The sequence below is a fragment of the Papaver somniferum genome, unplaced genomic scaffold, assembly GCF_003573695.1.
Source record: "Papaver somniferum cultivar HN1 unplaced genomic scaffold, ASM357369v1 unplaced-scaffold_21, whole genome shotgun sequence".
In the NCBI taxonomy this organism is placed as follows: domain Eukaryota; kingdom Viridiplantae; phylum Streptophyta; class Magnoliopsida; order Ranunculales; family Papaveraceae; genus Papaver; species Papaver somniferum.
The window spans coordinates 15,922,139-15,934,981 of record NW_020631041.1 but is presented as its reverse complement, the minus strand read 5'-3'; positions in this window follow the sequence as shown (position 1 = coordinate 15,934,981).

The window sequence follows — 12,843 nt, the reverse complement described above, 5'->3', positions numbered from 1 at the left end:
AAATAAATAGTCGACTAAGTTTTCCATTCAAGACTAGGTTCACCTCGTGTTGTTCTGGCAACACGCCATGCATTCCTATCCAATATGAGCTTGATGTGCTTGTTGAGAACCATTGAGCATTGCCTCCCAGCTTCAAATTCTGCGAGCTCCTGAAAGGTAGGTTCTATTCAAAGTCGGGACTCCCTTAGACCGAAAGCCTAGTCGGAGCAGGTATATGATGTCCCTGCATTTTCAACTTGTAATCATTGAATTAGCTTCTTTTAGGCTTTTTGGTGGGTTTGTATCTGATTTGCTAACATATGGCTGAATGTTGCGGACCTCTGAAACTTTCAAATTGGATGATTCCTGGTCTCCGAAAATATTAAGATGATCCATTGCGAAATGACTTTTACATGATCGACCTCACTGGCATTATATCATTTCAAAACTTTAAACTCATAGTGGGAAGTACCTTTGAGGGGATATTCGATCCTTGAAAATTAAAGATTCAATAAATCCTACATCTTGATTAAAGGTCCCTAACTTTGTATGTGCAGTTGATGTTTGAGATCGATGACAAGGGATACCAATTTACCAACTTCATTACTTGATCTAGAGAAAGAGGTGGAGAACCAGTCGCTGGAGTAACATAATTTGCATAATGAAGAAAAGATGTGCTTGTAAAGATGGTGCTGATTAAAGAAGTTGACATAGAAATATGATAATATATCCTTCGCGGACTGATCAGCCTCAACAAATAAAAACAGAATACAATATTTTGGTGAACTGATCCACACTTCAAATGGTGGAAAGGTAGACAAATATATAGATATTACATGCCTTTCTTACAAGGGTTACAAATATGTTTTTGGCGTAACATAAGCTAGCAATTATAGAGAATATATTTGCAATAAATCCATATCAATCTGTAGCGTAACACAAGCTAGTGATTGATACGTGATTTTCTCTTGGCAGCTGTTACCATAAGAGCTTTGACTGATTCTTTATGAGATGTATTCCTAACTTCCCCCCTCAAGTTGTGGATGAGTGGCCGAATGCTCAACTTGTCTCTAAGAAACTCAAATCTTACAGAAGCAAGACCCTTTGTAAAAACATCATCTAGCTGATCTTTTGAGGAAATAAACTTTACCAGTAGTGTTTTGTTTGCAACTCTTTCTCGTACAAAATGGTAATAAATTTTAATGTGTTTCATTCATGCGTGAAAGACTGGATTTGCTGTCAGATAAGTCGCACCCAGATTGTCACACCACAATGTTGGAACTTGTACTACAATGCCTAATTCATGCAATAGTGACTGAAGCCATATCAATTCTAATGTAGCTATGGCTATGCCTCTGTATTCAGCCTCAGTACTGGATTTAGAGACCGTTTTTTGCTTGCATGCACTCCACGAAATAAGATTACTTCCAAAGTAAATACCTAGTCACTTGTTGATATTCTATCATCTAAACTGCCAGCCCAATCAGAGTCTGAGTAGGCATGAAGTGTTGTATCCGCTGAAGGACGGAAAACTAAACCATAATGCATTGTATGTTTGAGATATCGTAGGATTCTCTTAACTAGATCACAAGGCTAAACAAAACGATTATGCATATACTGACAGACTTTGTTGACTGCTACCGCAATGTCTGGTCTGGTGAGATGAAGATATTGTAAAGCTCCACAGACACTACGATACAGAGTAGGGTCCTCAAATTTCACACTTCCGTGTTTACTGATATTGGCATTTACTGGAAGAGGTGTAGAGACTGGTTTAGCAGCATACATTTTTGTTCGTTTGAGTAGATCAACTATATACTTCTGCTGACTGAGTATCACTGAAGTGTCTTGGTGGATTACTTCTATGCCTAAGAAGTAACTTAGGTTTCCCAGATCCTTTACTGCAAAGGCAGAGCTCAGATTAGTAATAAGATTGGTGATAAGAGAAGAGTTTGAACCTGTGATAATGATGTCATCAACGTAGATGAGGACATATGTAACTCCTTCCGATGCTTGTTGTATAAAGAGAGAACTGTCAGAAATAGAACCTTGAATCCCAACGCAATGAGAAAATTACTTAATTTGGAAAACCAAGTTCTCGGAGCTTGTTTCAACCCATAAATCGATTTGTTAAGCTTACAGACATGATTAGGATAGTCAGGATTGACATACCCTGGTGGTTGCTTCATATATACGGCTTCAGTTAACTCACCATGCAAAAATTCATTTTGGACATCTAATTGTTTCATTGTCTAATTTTGAGACACAACAATTGAGAGAACAAGCCTTATCGTGCTAGGCTTTATCACTGGGCTAAATGTTTCATAGTAATCAAGTCCCTCACGCTGATTATATCCTTGTGCTACCAATCTGGCTTTGCGTCTGTCAATTGACCCATCAGCTTTTTCTTTGACACGAAACACCCATTTTGAGCCAATTAGATTCATCCATTCCTCATATGGAACATAACTCCAAGTTCCATTGCGAATGTGAGCATTAACTTCATCATCCGTGGGTGGTCTCCATGTTGGATCTTTTGATGCTTCAGTATATGATGTTGGAGCAGTAATATGTGTTGTCTCTAGTGGATATTTAGTTGCTTGCAGACACAACTTGTTTACAGGCTTTCTAATGTCATCTCGAGCTCGTGTGACCATATGATGCTGCTGAATTTGTGGTTGAGCTTGAGAAACAGTGCTATCAGATGCTACTGATGAAGTACCAACTATTATATTGTCTGTGGGTTGATCAATGACTGGAGATGATACTTCTGGCAGACTGTAGGACAACGGTTGATCAATTATAGCTTCAGCTTCAATGGATGGTGATGCTGGTTGGACAGGTTCAAGTGATGCACTAGAAGATGGAACTGATAAAACAGACGAGCTTAAGAGCTTTGTAGTGAGTGATTTCTGTGTGAAGTTAGGAGAATTTACCTGTTGCCTGGCAGCAAATGGGAAGCTTGTTTCCACAAATTTGACATGTCGAGAGATATATAGCCTGTTGGTTGAAACATGTAAGCATAAATAACCTTTGTGAGCACTATTGTACCCTATAAAAACACATGGTAAAGATCTTGGTTCGAGTTTGTTTGAGACATATGGTCTAAGACATGGATAGCATAAACATCCAAAAACTCTAAGAGAGGAGCAGTCAGGAGTCTTGTTGAACAATAACTCTAAAGGAGATTTAGACTCAGTTTTTGAAGCTGGGAGTCTATTGATGAGGTAACATGCAGTTGTGAAAGCCTCAAACCAGTAGGATTTTGGCATTGAGGCATGAAAAAGAAGTGTTAAGCCTGACTCTATTATGTGTCTAATTCTACGTTCTACAAGACCGTTTTGAGCTGATGTATGAGGACATGAAAATCTATGTATAACTCCTGAGCTATTTAGAAAGGCAGTGAACTTTTTAAACTCCCCCCATTGTCTGACTGAAAAACTTTAATCTTGAGATCAGTTTGATTCTCAATGAGTTTTTTGAATTGAATGAACACAGGAAATGCATCTGATTTACGAAATAGTGGATAAATCCATGTGTAATGTGAGAAAACATCCATAAGCAGAAGATAATATCGATATCCATTTCTAGATAAGTAAGGAGATGTTTATAAATCATACACAAGTAAGCTCAGTGGCTTATCGATTACAGTACTACTATTTGGAAAGGGAAGTTTATGACTCTTGCTCACATGACAAGAATGACAGAACTCAAACTTCTTATTGGAAACTGGAAGGGAAAAATGTTTAATGACTCGGAAAACAGTACGGAGCATTGGGTGTCCTAGACGATGATGCCACAGTGGAATAATGTTGGTTACTAGAGCAGCTGGAGTTGTATTGGTAATCTCTCGAACATCATCAAACATGTAAAGCCCATTCTTACTCCTGCCTTGCAACAGTGTTGTCCTGGTTTTGATATCCTGTACATCAAAGAAATTGAAGTGAAATTCAAAATATACATTATTATCTTTGCAGAAATTTGAAACAGAAAGAAGATTTGTTTTTATGTCAGGCACATGAAGTATATTTTTGAGATGAAAGGATCGATTATTATGGGTAAAAGAAGCATTACCAATATTTTCAATGTGTAGAGCATTTCCATTTCCTTCACGAACTTGTTCAGTTCCATCATATTCATGCCTGATGTTCAGATTGTTGAGATTTGCAGTTAAGTGATGAGTTGTTCCTGTGTCAGTCACCCAATTGTTATCAGCAGGACCACCAGGTAAAGCAAGATATGCATATGGTTTTCCTCTTTGTGGTGCATTGTTATATTTGCGAAACCAGCAGAAACTTGCATTATGGTTTTTGCGATTGCAAATCCGACAAGGACCTTGTCCTTGATCTCTTTTAGGCTGTCGATTGTGTTGATTTTGCTGACGAAAACCTTGATTTTGTTGAGATCGATTCTGGAAAAACCGTCCTTGCTCTTGTCTTTGATATGGTGGTGCAGTAGATGAAGAGGCAATATTTTCCATTGGTTGCTGAATAGAAGCTAGTTGTTGCTCAAGTCTCATATCATATGCGATCAGATGTGCATAAAATGCATCCATATCTATCTTTTCGACAGTGCTCAGCGAAGTGACAATTGAATCATATGCTTGATCCAACCCACTCAAGATTGATTGCTGCATATTATCTTCAGAAAGTGCATTCCCTGATGCTGTAAGGGCATCAAATAATTGTTTAGATTTTGCAAAATAATCATACATGGATCTGTTACTTTTGCGCAAACTCATTAGTTGCCTTCTTAGATTCATCTGATGTGCCCTTGTCTTGGGTGCATATCTTTTTTCAAGTGCATACCAGATACACGACCTAATACTCCTTCTGTGAGGGATGAAAGCAGTCAACCTAGTAGGATCTGATCCCGTTGTTCATACTTTTCATATGCAGGATTTGATAATGGTGGTAAATCAACTTGTGTGTTTGGTATGGTTGGTGATGGTATTGCATAAGTACCATCTACATATCCTTCTAAACGATATCCCTTCATTAGTGGCTTGAATTGTGTCTTCCATAAAAGATAGTTGGTATCATTGAGTTTGATGTTGATGAGATGGTTAATATGAATTGCTTGAAGAGTGGATGTTTCTGGTGCTGCCATTGATGCGGAAAAATGAAGAAAGTGTGGTTTAGGATCTTTCTGTCTCATACCAAAACAGAATACAATATTTTGGTGAATTGATCCACACTTCAAATGGTGGAAAGGTAGACAAATATATAGAGATTACATGCCTTTCTTACAACGGTTACAAAGATGTTTTCGGCGTAACATAAGCTAGCAATTATAGAGAATATATTTGCAATTATCAATCTGTAGCGTAACACAAGCTAGTGATTGATACGTGATTTTCTCTTGGCAGCTGTTACCAGAAGAGCTTTGACTGAGTCTTGATGAGATGTATTCCTAACAAATAATCCCACATTTGACAACGACATTACAAGGATCTTCCATATATTATATTATGATTGCAATACAAATCGCCAACCAGTGATGGTTTGGATGCCCACCTAATAGTCCTCCATGGACTATCAGCCAAACAAACCAAAACAAATTGCTATTTGATTTGCTCGGGCCTCTCCATCCATTGCTGGTTTGGTTTTTTTTTTGCAATAAACTATTCCTTGGGTCCTTTTTTATCTGCCTGCTCTGTTTATAGACATATTTTTTCCTTAAACTATCAAATATACCCTTTATTTTTATAATTATAAAATCAGTTTTAATATAAACTCAGTCAAAAATCTATTCAATATCTTTCGTACTATTCGTCATTCCTTTTTTTAATAAAAAATTTATGGACAACTATAAAATTCTTAATAAACCTTCTATATATTCATATATAATCTTTTCATTTGTATTAAATTTAGTAATTATATAGTATTTATAAGTGTTAGTCATGACATTTCTTACAGTCCCCTTAATATCTTGATTTTGTCAATCAGGACAGTTAATAAAAGACTGACTTTGTCAATCAGGACAGTTAATAAAAGACGAAGGGAGTAATAAACTAATCTAGAAACTCTACTATTTTATAGAAAACTGGATCGTCTTATGTGTGAACGGTTGATGCAAGTAAAAGAAAAGATTTTTTCTTAAAATTCCTGAATAGAATGATCGAAAATTACCTCCAAAACTCAAAGGAGATTACCCATTTAAAGGATTTATTGTCTCCATAGTTTTAATTGCCTCATACTTTTAATATCTTCTTCGCCTAAACCAATGATTGATGTTCCTTTGACTCTTTCATGTCATGAATATCCCTAACTAGTTTAGATTGATAAGTGATGAGAAGCGGAAGCTTACAATGAAAATAAATTGAAATTGATAACTTGAAGAGGATAAATAATCAACCAATTTAGTTTCTTCTACCCTTTGAATAAAGGAAGAACTTAATAATGGAGATTCTTCTCAAATAACTTCAATTTCTACCCAATTAAATTGGAAACTATAAGATTATGAGAGGCATCTAGTTGATACTCTAGAATTAGATGATCTAATTCCCCCTAGAGATAACAATTAGGTTTAAAAGAAGAGAACCTCTCATTCTTCACACAATATTGCAAAACCCAAAACTTCCCCCTTTAGCTTTATCTTTTCTAATTTATACTAGCACCAAGGGCATACTTGGCATATTCAAAGTAATTCTAGGATGGACTATAAATGGTGCTTCAATATCGATATGGGACATCCACAATACATCATCCTCCCCTTCTTTAAACAAATTCGTCCTCGAATTCTTCAAAGCGTATTGTCCATTTGTGCTTGAACTTCTTCCTTCCTTGAAGACAATTCTACCTCTACACCTTCCATTATAATTACTCACCAAATGTAGCACTTTGTGGTTATAGAAGAGAGCATCCCCAACTAGTAATAACACATCAAGTATTTCTTCATTTGTAAATACATCATCCTCCCCTTGTTTGAACAAATTCGTCCACGAATTCTCCAAAGCATATTCTCCATTAGTGCTTCCTTGTTTGAAGAAAATTTTACCTCTACACCTTCCATTGTAGTTGCTCACCAAATGTAACATCTTGTGGTCATAGTTAAGAGCATCCCCAAGTAGTAAAGAAACACCAAGAATTTCTCTCAACCTTGCACGAAGACTACAACCATGAAACTTATATTTAATGAAAGCCAAATTGGATTCATATATATTGCCTCCCCATTTTGTTGTAGCTTGAGTGAAGGCTTGCTTCCGGTATTCGGTTCACATACTTGAAATTGTTCTCGAGATGCTTCTAACATAGCATTTTCCAATTCAATATCATACCTTGGTACACCAATTTTTTTTACTTCACTACCATTAAATACCTCATCAAAAATTGAACACAAAGGATTGTATTCTTCTTTCTCTTGATTCTTACGTGATAGCACTTGGTCCATGATAGTAAAATAATCAAATATTTGATCCAAATTCATGCCATCTTGATAAATTGGAAGAACACTCACTATTTCATTTTCCTCATAACTCAAGTAACTATCAAATTTTGGTTGAGACATTTCATCAAACATCTTGTAGGAAATTTGTTCATCCTCATATTCACCAACCAAAATTGGTACATCTAGTTCACTTATATCATCACAATCATTAGGTAGAATCCTTTCTTGGTGGAGACTTACAAGTTTCCAATAATATTCTTCACAAATTTCTCCCATTCTTAGATACATATCATCAAACACTTCATGTACAATATTCATTAACACATCCTTTGAATGAATCCTACCCAAATTAACTTCTCTTTTGTAAACCATAGTGAAATCAATATATGATTGAAAAACCCAATTTGAAAATACTATCAAAGAACATAAAAATCAACCCAAAATACTTGAGAAAAAGATTAGTAGTGTTCACCTCAAAAAAAAAACAAATATCTTCACCAATCACACCTTTTTCCCTTGAGAATCAAACCAAAGCTCTGATACCAAATGATGAGAAGCGGAAACTTACAATGAAAATGAATTGAAATTGATAACTTGAAAAGGATAAATAATCAACCAATTTAGTTTCTTCTACCCTTTGAATAAAGGAAGAACCTAATAATGGATATTCTTCTCAAATAACTTACAATTTCTACCCAATTAAATTGGAAACTATAAGATTATGAGAGGCATCTAGTTGATACTCTAGAATTAGATGATCTAATTCCCCCTAGAGATAACAATTAGGTTTGAAAGAAGAGAACCTCTCATTCTTCACACAATATTTCAAAACCCAAAACTTCCCCCTGTAGCTTTATCTCTTCTAATTTATACTAGCACCAAGGGCATACTTGGCATACTCAAAGTAATTCTAGGATGGACTATAAATGGTGCTTCAATATCGATATGGGACATCCACAATACATCATAAGGGATGCCTTAAAGCTAGTTAAATTACTTAGATAATATTGATTAATTAATTTTTTTAATTTTTTAAAATTATTTTTTTCCCTTCGATATTCTCTACTCTAATCTCTAACCCCGAATTCAATTTTCATCGTCTTGGACTAAAGATAGAAGGTCTAACCATTTTTCTAATCTGTAAATTAGTGAAGAAGGAGAAGTTGAGGAAGATATTGAATTGAGTGAAGTTAGAGAGCGAGAACCAATCTCTCATTGCAAGTAAAATAAAAAATATTTCCCATAAACCCATATCTTACTTTCTTGTGTTTGATTGATATATTAAGTTTAAATAGAAAAAACTAGGTTTTACATCAGTTACAGAGGGAAGCTCCCCTACTCATTATTCTTCATTCTGAAAGTATTGATGAAGAGTTTAGATGATATTTAAACACGAAAAATGATAATCGGACTTCATTTTTTGAAAAACAACACTAAGTTCGACCGTTGCACATTTTCTCGAGTCATTCGAACCTAAGTTCAACAATTTAAAGAGTGAAGTTCGGCTGATAACTTATCAACTTAACCTAAGCATGCTTTCTCAAAACTTTGGTTTGACTGGCAAGTTATCAGCTGAGCCTATGAGTATTTTTCATTCACAAAAAACACCAAAAGGTTCATTTAATAACTTGTTTGCCGAACCTATGTATGTTTTGAAAACATTTAGGTCTGGATGATAACTTGTGAGCGGAACCTAAGTATAGGTTTTGTAAATAAAGAAAAAAATTAAAATTTTAAACCAAAAATTCAAAAAAAAAATTATAAAAATAAAAACGATAAGGGAATTACTGGCATTATTAAAATATGGTGGATAAGTGGTTACTCGTTTTACTACATAATGATTTTATTAGTCTTTATTGAGTATGCCTCAAAACAAACTTCTTCCCCTGTTTTAAGGGCTGCAAGTATTCTAAAGGGATGCAAGATAAAATGAAGTAGGATTATTTCGAAATAAAGGCCTAAATGTATATTATAATGGTTAAATTGTCCTACTTAATTATTTTTTAATAATTTTAATTAGTTGAGTCAATTGGTTGTTAAATTTAATTAGTAAAATTTGAGGGTGGAATTTTAATTTTCTAAATTTTTACCCATAATCAGCTTGGTAACCCAGCCAACTCACCATAGTCGGCTAGATCGCAAAAAAAATTATGTCAAACACATCACGTAGCAATGTCCCAGAAGTGTTTGGGTTAGTTCTTCATTTACGGAGAACAAACATATCTACGGCCAGCAGTTCATGATTTTTTAGCGGCAGAACTTTGACCTAGCCGTAGAAGAATTTTCCCAACAACAGTTCATGATTTGTTAGCGGCAGAACTTCGACCTAGCCGTAGAAGAATTTTCCCAACCATATGAGCTATTTATGGTCAGGTTCAGCTAGTTAATATAGTAGTACACTCAATTCTTGTTTTGTTTCATCTCATATGGGAAAAACCTAGCTTACACGACCAAAGAGGATGAAAAAGCCTATACAGACACAAAGTCCGACGGGATTTGTTATTTTTGGCCAATTCAAGATCAATTATCAAAAATACTAAAAGTACATTAAAGTCGAACAACATTGACCCAAAATCGAGATCAATTATCCAAGATACTAAAAGTACATTCAAAAGAAAATTGAACAGATGACCACCCAAACGAACTCGCGATGAAGAATCTATTTACCAAAGATAACTTTCCTACAATAACAAAAACTAGTACCACTCCTTAGCTGGCGGAAAAAGGAGTTTTTTTTTAAAGGGGAGCCAAAAATATTTATGAATAAATATGTGAACTCTTATGGACTAAATTCAAAATTTTAGGCGGGAAATTTTAAGAGTTTTTTATTAATTTTATTGATTTTAGGGGGCTAGAGCCAGGGTTAGTCAACACTTGGTTCCGTCCCTCATTATTAAGTGTTCCCTCATGTGTATATACATTTTGATGCCAACCTTTTAACTCAAAGGAATAACAACTCGGATAGGTGAAAGTAGAGGTGTAAATTGGGTTTTGCCGGCACGAGCACATCCCAGTCTGGCACGTTAAAATTCGAGCACAACCTAGCCCAGCACGCAGTTTAACCCAGCACTGCACATCACGTTAGTTTCATGGGACAGACTGGGTTAGAATAATCGACACATCAGCTCAGCACGACACGCAGCATGGATAAGCACGTGGCACGGCACAACACTACATGTTAAGAAAGCACCTCATAATATGTATAGAATACTACACAACATGGCACAATACATCACATTTTGTGTATATTTCACAAAGAGCCTTTATTCTATCTAATTATTGACATTTTGTTATCGTTATGTCGACTTTTATTCATAACAACACATATAATATCCAAATATTTGGAAAACATAAATACATGTGCCCAATACAGCACGGCACACAACATGCTAAGCACGTGATTTCATGGATTGGGTTGTGTTGGGCCGGCACGTTTTACGCCTCTAGGTGAAAGTAGTAAAACCAACCATTACTGAAAACATCATTATTCGTGATTTTTTAAGCGTGATTTTATAAGAAAAAAATTTAAATAAGAAGGCTTCCATGAATTCAGCATCATTCTCCATGGCCTTAAAAACCTCAACCGAAAGGCTGATATCAATGTCAATACTTCCTTTAACTGGGCCTTCATTCAAAACCGTCATTCCATTTTTCTTTCCATGAACGCCCGTTTTCGTGGTAATAGATCGACCCCAACCAAAATCGTTCCCGTACAAACCTTTCTTCATAAGGGCTGTCTCATCATCTTTTCGAAAGCACTTCTAATCTTTTCATCATTGTTAGAGTTAACAACCTCATTTAATAACGAAGGTAAGAACCCAAATCCCCTTGCGAGCACCTCGTCATCCTCCGCGGTTACATTCACATAAGATGTTGCGGTACCAAAGTACGCCTCTAGCAAGGTTGGAATCAACTTAGTTCTGTTATTTTTCCTAAATGCAAACGAAGTCTCTTCAGTTTTGTCAGAATTATTATGTAATCTACTTCTAGCACGTAGTACTGCTATCCAAAGGTGAGCTAACACAACTTGTACCGAAGAGATTATTGTATGTTGTTTTATCTCAGAAATTATTTCAGAATTGGCCCTCGCTTTCAGTTTTGAAATGTTTGTTTTAGTAAAATGAAAACGTCTCTCTACATGACCTTTGAACAGTACAACTTTAGTATTACTGATGTTCATTCCTGCCGAAAATTCATCAGCAAAAGAGAATGGAAGACAAATAGGGCAATCTGTATCCTTGATAAACCGTCTCTCAAAAACTGAGAAAGTTGTAATAACATTGACTTAATGGATAACTATTACAGGGATAATCATATGCCTTAAATAGACAGTGATTATGACACATTTCTTTCACACACTTTACAAGACCAGACTGGCCAAGTCAACTAATGTTGACTTGATTAATACAGATTATTACATTATCTAATACACCCCCTCAAACTGATAAGGGCGCACTTACAGTTTGAAAACCATAGTCTGGAACAGTATGTGAAACAACAAAAAACTAAAAGACCCTGTAACTGAAAGAAAAACTAAGAAATAATTTCTGCAGAAGTGCCAAAAGAAAGACCCTGCAACTGAACATCCATGAGAGACTGTAGAAGCTTGAAGAAAATTGGAAAGCAAAGTCCTTTGGTAAAAATGTCTGCAATTTGATCCTCACTAGCAATATGCTGAAGTCTTAAGAATCCCTGCTCCACCATCTCTCTAATTGTATGGTATTGAATTTCTATGTGTTTTGTCCTGGCATGAAAAACATGATTAAAAACCAAGGATAAAGCAGTAGTATTATCACAAAGAAGCAATGTTGGAGTTTCAACTAAAACATGCAATTCAGATAACAGATCAACCAACCACTTTAACTCTCCAGAAGCTACTGACATACACTTATACTCAGCCTCTGCTGAGGACTTAGATACAGTTGACTGCTTTTTAGAAGACCAGGACATTAAATTGTTACCCAAAAATACGGCATAACCTAAAGTTGATCTTCTTGTATCTGGGTATCCAGCCCAATCAGAATCTATGTAAGCTTTTAAATGTTGTAAACTGTCTTTCTTTAAAGTAATTCCTAGACCAGTACCTTTCAAATATCTCAAAATCCTTTTTACCAACTGTAAGTGAATATCTGAAGGAGAATGCATGAATTGTGACACATAATTGACACCAAAACATATATCAGGCCTTGTAATTATTAAATACTGCAAGCTACCTACAAGTGTCATGTATTCACTAGCATTAGGAAATTTAGTTCCATCATGTAAAGATACCCTTGCTCCTCTAGCAACTAAAGTTTCACAAGGTTTACTATCAAGCATACTGGCTTTTTCCAACAATTCAAGTGTATACTTGTTTTGTGTCAATACAATAGAATCAGGTCCTCTAACTGCTTTAATTCCCCAAAAGTCACCAAATTCTCCTAACTCCTTCATCGCAAATTCTTGTTTAAGAGAAGTAATTAAAGAATCAATCAA